Source organism: Nanorana parkeri, unplaced genomic scaffold, assembly GCF_000935625.1.
Source record: "Nanorana parkeri isolate BGI_ZX_2015 unplaced genomic scaffold, ASM93562v1 scaffold320, whole genome shotgun sequence".
In the NCBI taxonomy this organism is placed as follows: domain Eukaryota; kingdom Metazoa; phylum Chordata; class Amphibia; order Anura; family Dicroglossidae; genus Nanorana; species Nanorana parkeri.
Window position 1 is genome coordinate 770,797 of NW_017306588.1, and position 7,010 is coordinate 777,806.

Sequence of the window (7,010 nt, forward strand, 5' to 3'; positions counted from 1 at the left end):
GCTCCAACTGTATGTGATTTATGGCTGCAACATGCCCTTTGTGTAGCCTTTAAAACAGCCATTGTTTAGTGGATCAGAGGCTACCTTTAGCATGACGATGCTACTTAAATTCACCCATGTAGCTTATAGCCTTACATTTACATCAGAACCCTGAGGAGGGGAACACGGATCTGGTTGGTTTCTGAGTATAAACAGTCATTTCAGTGTTAATTGATGCCGGACCAAGCCTGATCCGAGGACTCCAGCATAGCAGTATACAACGGGTGAGAGCACCATAGATTTATGATAGGTCCAGTAAATGTTTATTCATCTTGACAACCAGTCAAGATTGATGATGACAACTGCCCCCCTCATCATCTCATCGAGGTTTGGAGGACTGTCCGGCTGGCAATTTACAAGCATTCTAATTGTAGTTTTATACAACCACTGTCCATTGTACCCCAATTATTGCCAGCACTTGAGCCCTGATAAGGGGGGCAGGAGTGAGCCCCTGAAACACGTTGGCCTGTTGCCAAGATAACAAAAAAAAAGTCCTTAGAATACATTTGTGGCGCTCTCATCCCTTATATACTGTTTTGACCATTGCAGGCACCCATAGGGATACCCCGGCTGACAGAGAGCTGCCCTTTCAAACTATATATTGAGCTTGCTCTCACTTATAATTGGGTCCAACACGCCATCAACATGCCTTTTGAAGCCTCCTGCATGACACAAGGAAGGTGCCCGGTTACATTTTGGGTGCTGGAAATAGAAGGCTTTCATGAGCACAAAACAGGTTTCTCTGAAAACTTGAAATTTTGAGTCATTTGTCCATCTGTGAAAAACTGTAACAGCAATTTACTAAGACTGGAGCAGCTGTGCCATGCAACCAATCGGCTTCTACCTTTCATTTTTATATCCGCACATAACAACCTGAAGAGAGAAGCTGATTGGTTGCCGTGCCCAGCTGCTCCAGTTTTAGTAAATTCGCCCCTGCGTGATTTGTTCTAGGTAAAGGTATCCTCACAACAGACCAGTGCTGCCAGAACATTCAATCTCCGGAGCTGTAATTGGTTTCCGTTTGTATTTAATTAAAACTGAACTCCAGACTGATATAAAAGTCACAAAATGAATGCAGCTCTGTACTTGAATGTATGTTTTAAATGCAACCAGTGTAAGTACTTGAAATTGACCTGTTATCGGCTTCATGCAATGGCTGGCACAGCAAAGCTTAGACTGGAAGAAGTAGGCCAGGGAGCCAATCGCAGGCACTGCATGCAAATGTGTTGACAAGGAACGTGCTGATAGGAGGATAGAGCCTGCGGCTGCTCTTTCACTGTCCAATCAGCAGGCTGAGGGTGGAGGAAGAACACCACTGTATTTTTTTCCATTAAGCAGCGTCCTCCACCTGTCTGCTCTGTGCGATGAGGTTGTGTAAATCTTGGGACTGGAGTTCAGCTTTAATTGTATATAATACACATGCGCTCTTTTTTTTTTGTACCTGGAAGCACTGCTATCTGGCACTGGGGTGTCTGTAGTTTGCCATCCTCAACTGTCACTATAGAGAAAGTCATTTGTGATCTATGCAACGATCGTTCATACAAGAAAATCTGTTCCATTGTGAAATCGGGGACAAGTGAGCATGAGTCTTGTGCCCGTGGGTGGGCCTGACCCCTTGGGGAGTATCCTAAAAAAAGGTGGCAGAAAGTAACAAATGTGATTCTGAATGGATTTTGTACCATTGTATTTTTATTTAGGAGTAACAAAGGTTAATGACCAACAGATGCCACCATCTTCCCAACATTCTCGGAAGCAGAACTGAACCCAAACATTTTTTGTTTGTTTTGGATAAGGTAAGGGAGGGTTATAACCCCTATTGACTTTTTTGGGCCATATGTGTCCCTTTACGGAGATTTCCCTCCACGTCCTGTGTCAACCACAACAGGAAGTGAGAAGAAATCCCTCCAAAGGGAGGAAATTCTCAGGTGGTCCGCAGGGTCACCAGAACTTTCCCATTGGAAGATTTCCCATCCATTCCTGTACTGATAACAACCCAAATTTGGGGGTTTTCTTTCACTTTCAATGAGGACGGTCACCAGGACAAATAGAGGGGGCGAACCTCCCTAACAGGGACACAGACAGCAATAAAAACCTGCTAGGCGTTCTAATCCCTGTCCACTGTATCCAAAACTAATAACATTGAACTGGTTGTAGGCTACCACAGATGTCGGTGCTCACCAGACTCAGGAAAGGTCTTTCAAAAGATTTTTCCGTATACAGTGACGGTGGCAGTGGAAGATCACATCCAAACAATGCTTCCAGGTGTCGGAAGTGCATGAGCTTCATGTATGGTCATTAAACTATCCGGAGATACAAAATTAGACATAAGAAGTGATGGAGGCAAAATTCCAGGAATTCAGATCAACTTGATGGTGACGTTTGTCAAAGAACTTTCATATCAACGACCATTCTGAGAGTCTCTGAAGGTTCTCCGTTGTCCAGGCCATGGTATGGTGTCAGGGGTGGAATAATGGGCCAGGTGTGGAACCCCTTGGCAGGGACGAACAATGTTCAAAAAGCGCAGTACGAAAGGATAATCCAATCGGGTAGTCAGGTCCAGTTCCGGGTCGTGGCGGGCAGCAGGAATCGTAGTCGAAGGGTCAAGCATGGTTACCATGACCTGGACCATTGAGAACCTTCACAGACTCTCAGAATGATCGTTGGTATGACAGTAGAAGTTGGTCACATTCAGCTGGACTTGTTCTGGAATTTTGAAGATGTTTCCTAAACTATCAAAGCCTCTTCTTCATTTCTGATAAGGAAATTATAATTTTGGGGTGAATACCCTGAAACTGGTGGGGAGATGGAGAAAACGGCTAGAAAAGGTGTGGATTATCTTCCTGACTCTCATCAGAAGGGGCTTGGAGAAGCTACGAAAGGTCTTCAACATGCAGAACAAGTCCAGGTGGAATATGGCCAACCATTCTGAGAGGTTTCCTCAGACCACCGTCCTGTGTCTTTGGGTAGCCTAAGGGAGCTCTTCTAAAATAAAACTTGTGTGGGTTTGGTGGCGGGTTTCCAGAAAATGTTTTTATGTGGTCACGTCGACTCATGACTTAACACTCCCACCGACGGTCTCTACGCCTTTCATTTTTCTGCAAGAACATGAAAACTGCCATAAAAATGACGGCATGGGCATCACACAAGAGAAGAACGATGGCGGGGAAAAAAACTTTACCTGCAATGGCCACATTCTGCCATCTGCAAACATTCCCACCATAAAAACCTTTGTGAAGGCCGCGATTTCAAGCGTAGGTTGCACAAGTTCTATAGGAAACCAGAAGTCTATGCCATCCTATATGTAGGAATTCTCATCATGGCTGGCCATTGCATTACAGATTCCCCAAATCAGGTCCAAGCTCTGCTTCTGCTGAACTACAAGTCCCAGCAGTCTAAGGAGGACTTTGCTGTTAGAAAGATGAACTGTCACAGGTTTGCCTACCTCACTTTTACATACCACAGCCGGTAAGTCACCCGTTCAGATCTGCCGTCAGTATATTTCCTCTCTCGTGATTCCATTGTCACAGGACACTCGAGAGACCTTCCGTTCTGGATGTTGCAGCTCCGACAGAACTTTTTAGGTTTGGTACTGATGACGTTTTCGCTGGTTAATAATATCCGTAATATGTAAACGCAAAACCGAAGATTCAGCGCTGGAATCACACTGAATAAAACATATAAGAAACTAATGCACTGCATGGTGGCGTCTGTTTATTGCAGCTTCTGCGAGTGAATGGATTACTGGAGCTGGACACATGGAGGCCGGGATGGAGGTATTTTAATGTGTTGTGGAAATTGTATTATATGGACTCGTGTGGACATTTTATTCTAGGATATTTGCGTTCTATAGATTGTCATCTGTCTCCCTGCGTCGGATGTAACCGAGGAGCGCTCTAGCAGAGCGTACTTGGGTTGAATCGGGACCAGCGGTAACACCGTCAGTATGAAAACCTTCTCACGGGCTTGGAGACGTGTTCACAGTGTGTGGGGGGCGTTTGCCGGTTTGTGAGCCCTAAGTGCCACGCGCTGCCTTCACACGTATGTACACATTAGCGAAGTCCGTATAACGAGATACGTATTATACTTCTATTGCGGACTCGTTATCCATTTTGGATACATATCTGCTTTTATAAGAAGACATTGATATATGCCTTGTCCATATACTGGTACCGTATACAGATAACCGCATTAGCAATGTCTCCTCAGTCTCAAAAAGTAGAATGATCTTACTAGATGCTGGTCACTCTGAGCGGTATGGAATGGGGTCCATGCTGACAATGATGTGGGGATGGGCATCCACATGGCCGGTCGGGACAATGAACATGAATCCTCAGTGGCGTCACAAGGGTGTGCGGCCCGCACCCCGGTGACACCATTGGAGGGGTGACACCAAAATGACTCAGTCATTTTGGTGTCACCCCCCTCTGAAAAGTCGGGCGCTCGGTCACGGACCGAACGCCCGACAGTATCAGGAGAAAGGAGGGGACCCATTTTTTAAGTCCGAAATACGAAATTCGGATACGGAATCCGTTAACGGAATTCGTATTTCGGATAAAAAAACAACTACCACATCGACTCCAATATTAACAAAGGTATTTTTGCTTTTTAACTTCATCATAACGAATGTTCGTAAAGTTACGAAAATGTGCCGAAACTAACGAAAATCCGTATTTCGTACGAATCCGAATTGAGTTTCGGACACGAAATACGAAATAACGGATATTCCGAAACGGAACGAAACGGAACAAATTTTTTGACGGTGCACAAGTCTATTTCTGGGCTGACTGGCTGGTGTTGTAAAGCCGCCTCCCACTGGGCGTCGTCCTTTTGCCTTAATAAATGAAGGAGTTGGTGGTCCGCTCAGCCCTTTTCTACACTGACTCCAGCTTGAAGCAGCATCGTGTCCGACTCTCTCTGGCGCTAAAGAAGTACTTCATCCCTTATACAGAAAGAACTGAATGCAGCGTGCTTTTTTAACAGCGACGGGATTGTTTGTGCTGGGCGCAGTTTAATACCGCACGTGTACCTTTTATAGCACCGGAGATTTCTGCGCCAAGTCCAACCAAAATATCCATGACAAGTGTACAGGCCGCACTGAGGAGGTTGGGAGGTATATTTAAAGTGTATGTTCATGCATTACCTAACTGTAGCCCACCACCTCCCTCTTCCCCTCTGGATCACTTCTCAGCATTATCTTTTTTTCTTTTACCTTTGCCCAGTAGTAAGAATCCATTCACTTCAGGGGCAGCTGCTGAGAGACCAGTTCCCAATGAAGTAGCCACGCCCCCAGAACCGTGTCTCCCAAAAGCCCTTTTTCTTACACAGTGTGGGGGACTCAAAGCAGCTTCATTGTTTTGCTGGGGGGGGGGGGATGTATGCATGAGGAGCGGGATAGAGAGGGGCAGTATAGGCAGAGTGCTGTAGTCCACCAGGAAGGTCTGGCAATGCTGGTTGGGATTTCAGTGCGGCAGAGGAAGACTCATCAGCCCAAGCAGAAATTTCCGAGGTCACTGGAAACCTGCCAGTTCTTCCGTACGGGTTGTACAAATAAAAGAGAAATGTAAACAGCGTGCTCTGTTACTTACAGCCCGTCTCTGAGCAAACCACAACGTACCCTTGCAGTCGGGGTAGCTCCGCGCCGCAAGGGTCGAGTGTTCATTTATGTCTCTGGACTGGAGTAAAGCAGATTTACTTATCTGATCCTCGCTCTCACTGGGCTGCTAGACCAGGTCCCCGCAGCCTCTTCGCCCCTGACGCTCTAAAGAGCGGTGACATCATCTTCTAATGTAGATTCCATAGACTTGATTAGATGTGAGGACACTGAAAGATATTCCACCAGCCAGAGCAGAGGAGGGGACATGGAGCACTGACCTCCGCAGGAACCATGATCAGGTTAGTAAATTTGCTTTACTCCAGCCCTTAGACAAAAACAAGCAATCCCCCCCGCTCCGATCTGCCAGCGCTGACTGGCGGAACGGACGGAGGAGGGGGCGGTTACAGCTGGCTCTGCCTCTAGATAGGCAGAGCCAGCTGTCAGTCACGCAGCTGGGCGGATCCCGGCACAATTGTCGGGATCCGCTTCAGCCGCGGTGGCTCAGTATACCCAGAGCTACAGCTTGCGGTATACTGAGCCCAGGGTGACGAGAGGACGCTAGTTTGTGTCCTCCCGTTACCCTAAGGTTGTCTCTTGTTTGCCCAGGAATGGGCTTTAACATTGTTGTTGACATTTAAAGGCTGAGACAGAATAAGAGACTTTAAGAATTTCTGCTGGACAGTCCGGCAATGCTAAGTACACAGGAACAATGAGACAGACTTCAGGTTCAATCTTAAATTCCTCCCCCTGCTGTTCTAAAGTGGTACTGCAACAGGAAAAAAACACCCCTAGACCACAACCTAATTGTGCGCATGTTTAGAGTGGCGTTTCTCAACCTTTTTTTCAGTCACGGAGCCCTTTAAAGTGTGCAAAGTCTCAGTGTGCCCAAAGTCTAAAAATGTTTTTTTTTTTTAAAAAAAAGCTGGCTCTGCCTATCTAGAGGCAGAGCCAGCTGTACCCGCCCCCTCCCCGTCTGTTCCGCCAGCATGCGCTGGCGGATCGGGGGGAATCCAGCCCCTCCCCTGTTACGGCAGAGAGCCGTGACAGGATCGAGAGGTGAGCGAACGCCGGTATGTGTTTCCTCACCTCCCGATCTACTGAGCCGACCTGTGACAGTCTCATTGTCACAGGTCGGCTAGAACTATGAGGTGAGTGAAAAGCCCCTCCCCCTCATAGTTCTCCTTTAACCCAGATATGGGTCAGGTATGGATATTAAGGGGAGACCCCATTCAAAAACACAAAAGTCCCATCTTCACATCAGAGCTCCCCCTTAAAAATGTAGGAGCACCCCTCGTTTTACATCAGAGGTCCCTCCCGCCCTTTCCCATTAAGAGCCCTCTTCACATCTGGAGCTCCCCTTTCACATTGCTGCACTATG